Source organism: Trachurus japonicus, chromosome 24, assembly GCF_045865225.1.
Source record: "Trachurus japonicus isolate A0001 chromosome 24, Traja_1.0".
In the NCBI taxonomy this organism is placed as follows: Eukaryota; Metazoa; Chordata; class Actinopteri; order Carangiformes; family Carangidae; genus Trachurus; species Trachurus japonicus.
In genome coordinates this window covers 29,730,220-29,736,219 of record NC_140930.1, presented here as the reverse complement: position 1 = coordinate 29,736,219, position 6,000 = coordinate 29,730,220, and positions in this window count along the sequence as shown.

Below are 6,000 nucleotides of genomic sequence, written 5' to 3'. Positions count from 1 at the left end.
GATGGTTTAATAAATGTCTTGTAACTTGTTACAGGGAGAATGGAGGCTGCCATGTAGCGTCTCTTGGCCAAAAACCAACCTTGCAAACTCAGAGCGTCCGACACGGTGTCCCAGCTCTCGTCTTGGCGGTACCACGACTCAAACGTGCCCTGTAACCCATAATCTCTTGTTTATGACAGATAAGACTACACAATTATACACATTATAATGAGTATATGATATACTGTATAACGTTGTCTTGATTTTCATGGTCAAATCTGATCAGACAGCGCTGTTTTGTGTGTGTAGTGTGTATGTGTGTGTATAAGTGCTGCACGATCGATAGATGGTTTACAGAAATCTTGTAAATAAAACTTTAGGCCCAAATTTATTTTTCCCTCCATTGAAGGAAAACAACATCAAGTGGTGGGAGAGAGAGGGAGCCGGGTCCGCCGGTGCTCGGGCACTCACTGTGATTTGTATCAAAACAGGCTTGCCTATATAAGAAAACAAATAGATTCTATGTAAAATCAGATGTTCATCAGCAGGGAACACCCCTATATATTCAGAATGGTACGATCTTCAATTTGATTCGGGGTTGTCGAATCGAATCGTCGACTATTCAAGGTCACCCCTACGTTATCTACTGCTGTGTTGATTGATGTATTCAACAGCTTTATTTACACAAATTGCACATGGCCAGGAGGAGGGTTAGCAAAACAGTGGAAAAGCGACCAGACTTGCATAGTTACCCTTTAAGTGGGGGGAATGTCATTAGTTTAGCCAGTATTAAGTCTTAAACTTAAGTAGTGGACAAAGTGATTGTTCATGTGTGAATGTGTGTGTGAAATGAATTCAACTAAATTAAATTTCATGGTAGTTCATCCAATAGTTGCAGCAGCCTCACTACAAACCATAAATCTAAGACTGTCATTGGCACAAAATGAAACTATCCTGATGGAAATTGGTGCATTTCATGCCTTACGCTTTCAGCCCAGTCATTCTCATTTGGTCTGTGTGGATCAGCCTCCTCCAGACTGTCTTTTATTGATACAACCACTTGTGGGTGCTACTGTCAGGAATTTTGGATCTCTCTACAAACAGGGTTAAGGGTTAGGGTTAGTTTACATCATTTCTTTTCCATTAGACAGAGGAACATAGTTTTTAAAGCACAGTGTTCATCAATATTGATGTCATCGTTTTTAGACTCATATCACAGTTTCAAACAAAGAGACATTAAGATGAGGAATATTAACTAACATGAGTGAGTGGTTAGAGAGCATGTTCCATGTTGGCATATGCCTGAGATGCTGATCGCTGGTTTGACTCTCGACTGAGACGATCCTTTGCCCATGTCATTCCCCTTTCCTGTCTTTCTACACTGTCCTGTCAAATAAAGGCAAAACATGTCCCAAAAATATCTTTAAAAAAACCAACCTGAATCCATCAATTATCACCATGTGCAATAGTCCCTCCAGTAGTTCCCTGATAAACCCACAGAAATGTCTTCCTTCCCTGATCCGGATACACACAGTAGCTCAGTACATTTCTCTGCTCACTGGGCATTTCAGCCCCAGTCATGCAGCAGGACAATCTCAGCTGTTTCAACATTCCCACACACACAGTTAGGTGCAATTTTACATACGCACATATGGGAGATTGAGAGAAGACACATTTTGAGTTCAGTCAGCAGTGCTGTGCCACTTCCTGTGAGCTTGCCAGGAGGGATGTTAGATTCTGGGCCAGTGCACCCTAACAACTTCTGTTTGTTCCTTTCCCTCTGTTATACTATTAGATTACATTGCACTGCATTGTGTCACACTACCTTATCTTGTGTTAATTTATGTCACTCTTTGTAGGGTTTCTGCATGTTTTATTGTATGAGATCCAGATACTTGATAAGTTATGTAACAGCATGTTGCATCATGTGGTGCTCTGTTTTTCTTCTCTGTCCGACTGCTTCGCTCCGCTCTGTTCTCTTCTGTTCTCTGCTGTATTGTGCCTGCCTGTTTACACACAAACCTCCAAACACAGACTTTTGCTTTTTCCCGTTGATTCACAAATAGTAGGGACCACCTGAAATCTGATAAATGTGCTACACACTAACAAGAAAAAGCAAAAAGCAACAGATAAATACAGTACAGAAAGAGGAGAGGCGGTGAGGATTATGAAGGAAATGGAAGAGAGAAAAGAAAGACGATAGAAAACAGAAAAGCCAAGGATAGAAAAGACAAGACAAAATAGGCCAGTGAGGTGTAGAGCTGCAGATCGATGTGGATCGATCCTCCCTCTGACAACCATCCTCACCATCGGATACAAGACCTTCAGTCCCACACTTATCAATGTCGCCACTCACTCCCGATCTATCAATACCTCAATTATCAGATTGAATATCACTCTCCCCAGTGGGCTTGATGAGACAGAGAGCTATTCCTCATACACGTCTGTGTTGATGTGTATTCGCTCACTGCTCAGTGCCTCTGTAAGGACAGCACTAAACAACAGGCCTGCAGGTAGATGCAACAGAAAATGAACCAGAATTGGATGGTGAGAATGCAAAACTCTAGACAGCTATGTTGTGCAGTAAAACATTTGGCCTCTTCATCTGGGAGGGAATAATTGCACATAATAGTATGTTTGATGTATTTAACAGCTAGTAAAACTGCACATTAGGACATTAAAAACCTGTGAGCCTATTAAATATTTGCATTTTTATATGGAAAATAAAACTACCAAACAGCATACTATATTAACTTAAAATTGCATACACTGTAGCTACTATTTTTTTTTAATAGCATTTCCTACCTCATAAAAAAATTAATGAAAATATTAATAGATATAATTTATATGTAATAGTTACTGTAAATATTATAGTGGATTCTTAAATTGTGGACATTTTAGCTAGTTCTTATTCTCTCATTCATACAGCAGGCACCTATAGCTCAGCATCCATGTTCTACTGTACAGTACATGATACAAAAGTGGGGACAACTTGAAAAATCATTGCTTCATACTAACACAAGTGGTCAAAAACTTTGTAGTAGTACAATTAAGAATTAAGAAGAAATATCAATTCATCATTGATAAAATTCCAAAGATATATAATCTATAGTATAAATATATAATATTCATTAATAATAGAACTTGACATTCCTCTTTTTTATTGTGCATTTTACTTTTGATACATTCTCTCTGCACTCATCCAATACTCATGTTATTTGAAATTAATATTCAGAAGATTAATTCAAGTAAATATATAAATGTAATAAACCACAAGGGATAAATATTCAATCTTTAGAAACTATTTTACAACCAGTTAATTAAACTGTCACAGAAAATATATTGGGGCAGTAAAATGTACCTGTCATGAACTCAAATTCAGTATGGATACATAAAAAATGTCATTAAACACAGTTCTTTCTACCTCCAGACAAAACTTTAGAACAAATACAGAAATCTATATATACAGTATACTGTATGCACTCACATACTCACACATTTTAAATCTGCCCTGAGAAATAAGCACAGCCTTAATCAGATATAACATTTCACCACAATAGATGCACAGTCGTGACAAGCTCTCCAAAGACTGATGAGAAAGAGGCCTAATAGTGTGTTTGGTACAATGACTAAGGACTGATATTTGAGGGAGACGAGAGAGAGAGAGGCAGATTTTAGTGCTGAGTCACAGCAAGGCTGCTACTGCTGCTGCAGTGGCACCCTCCCCCACACTGAACCACACAGCCTGGCTGACTGGATTCATCTCTCATCTTGCCCTCTTTCTCTTCACGTACGCACACATATACACGCACAGTCCCCCCTCTTTACATCCCATGATGTGTCTGCCATCCGCTCCTCTCCTAATCTTTAATACCATGGTATTGTCTCTGTCTATTTTGTCCTTTGAGATTCTTTCACACTTCTTTTTCTGTTTTTAGCCTGTGCCTATTGTTTTTTTTTTTCGCCTCGTCACTCTTTCACAACCCGACCCCCCCATCCCTTCCTTCTCCTCCGCCACCTCCACCCTCGCTTCCTCCAGCCTCTCACCTTCCCTGTGAAGTTTAATTAAGAATGAAATCAGTCAGAGAGGGGGAGAGAGATCAGAGTGCGCGAGCTTGTCTGCTACAGGGCTGATAATGCTGCTGCTAATCTTCTCCTCCACTTGCTGTGTTTTGCTCTTTGACCGTGAGATGAAGCACCGCTAAAGCCAAGCTCTCCATCCCCTGAGATCCCCAGACACTTCACACACACACACTACACACAGCCTCCCTGCAAACATCACTCTGACTTCAAAGGCCTCCTCTGAAAAGTTAGACATTCCCTTTAATCTCTGCAAAAAGTGAAAATACTGAAAGCTTTAATGGATGAAAAGAAAAAGAAAAGTGAAGAAAGGATGAGTGGTATGGTAGAGGGTTTCATTTTCTCAATGACAATGTTCTGTTTGTTACTACTCATTTGAATAATCAGCATCTCACCATTGTAAAAATGACAGTAACAAACTCAAAACACAAGCCACAGAACTAGGAACCTGCAGCATTAAGACTTGGTCACATTGCTCAGTCTGGCGCTGCTCCGTGAAGGATGAAATGTGAAAGATAAGCAGCAGAAGTGCCAGGGGGATGTTACCAGCAATAAGATGACAATGCCCAGTTCACACAGCTGATAACCTTGTCAGGCAAAAAAATAATATTAATTTAAAATTGTCATTGTTGAATAAATGGGATTAACCCGAATCAAGTCTGAGTAATATTCTTTCATAAATCTGGCACTCTGGGAGAAAAGCAACGCAGGTATTACTGGATGTATATGCTGAGTCACTGGAAGACGTATTCAACTATTTCTAGTGGAGGATGGCAGCAAATATACTGTAGCATGACTGTGAAGGATCCATATGCTGTAACAAACAACTGCATGATATAATGGTTTAGTTAAGTAGAACACTGAGAGCCAATAGTAAGTTTGCGGTACTGTTTATGACATGTTTACAGAAAGAGGTTGTTTGAATATGTTAAATCTTCAAACTCTGAGACTTGGGAATATAATGTTTCCAGAACAAAGCATTTCACAGTGATTTGTAGCTTTTTTTCTTAGCAGTTGTTGGAGATCAAAACAGACATTAAAGGAAACATATTATGCCCCCTTTCCACAAATTCTAATAGTTCCCAGGTGTCTTAAAGACATGTCTGTGACATGCTTCGGTCAAAATCCCCCAAGGATCAAACATCATAGCACTCTTTTCATTTTCTCAAAACGGCCCTGTTCAAAACAGCTGGTTTCAGTGCCTGTCCCTTTAAATGCAAATGAACCACTGCTTGCCCCGCCCCTTCTACCGGTACCAGGTAGGGGTGGTATTATGCAAATTCAAAACCTAGTTACATCACTGGAAGACAACTGAGGGCTGACAGCTCGTAAAACCACGTGGATTTCAACCTAGGGAGTCTGCACATTACAGATTTTTTGTCAGTTCTCACATTTTGTGGGCCGAAAGGCAAGACAAACACCCAAATATATGTTAAAGAGCCTTCAAAAAGTTATATTTCCATAATATGTCCCCATTAAAGGAAGTTGGATGTGGGACTGCAATGACCAGGTGAGATGAAGGTGACTCCAATAAATGATTGGATTATACTGCCTTCTATGGGCTGAATATGGAAGTAAGCAACTGTTTGTTAGCAAGTTTCCTTTATATTTACTTTAAACGGCTATATATAAGTTTTGTCTGATTGTGACACATGGTTGTTTGCCAGGAACTGCCAACATTGGCTATGCAGCAACAGCAAAACATACATAGATCCTTGATGTGATAGTATGTCAGTGTTGTATTTATATTTCGACCCCGGATGGTAAACAACAAAAGCATGATAGTACAGTATCGACATTATTGGGGTAGTAGTATAATCATATTTAATCATAACACAATAACAATACACTCTAAGTAGCTCACAGAAACCTTGGGGCTAGTTAATCTAGCTGCAGCCAGGAGCAATTTGGTATGTACACACTACACAGTGGGTGGTTGGT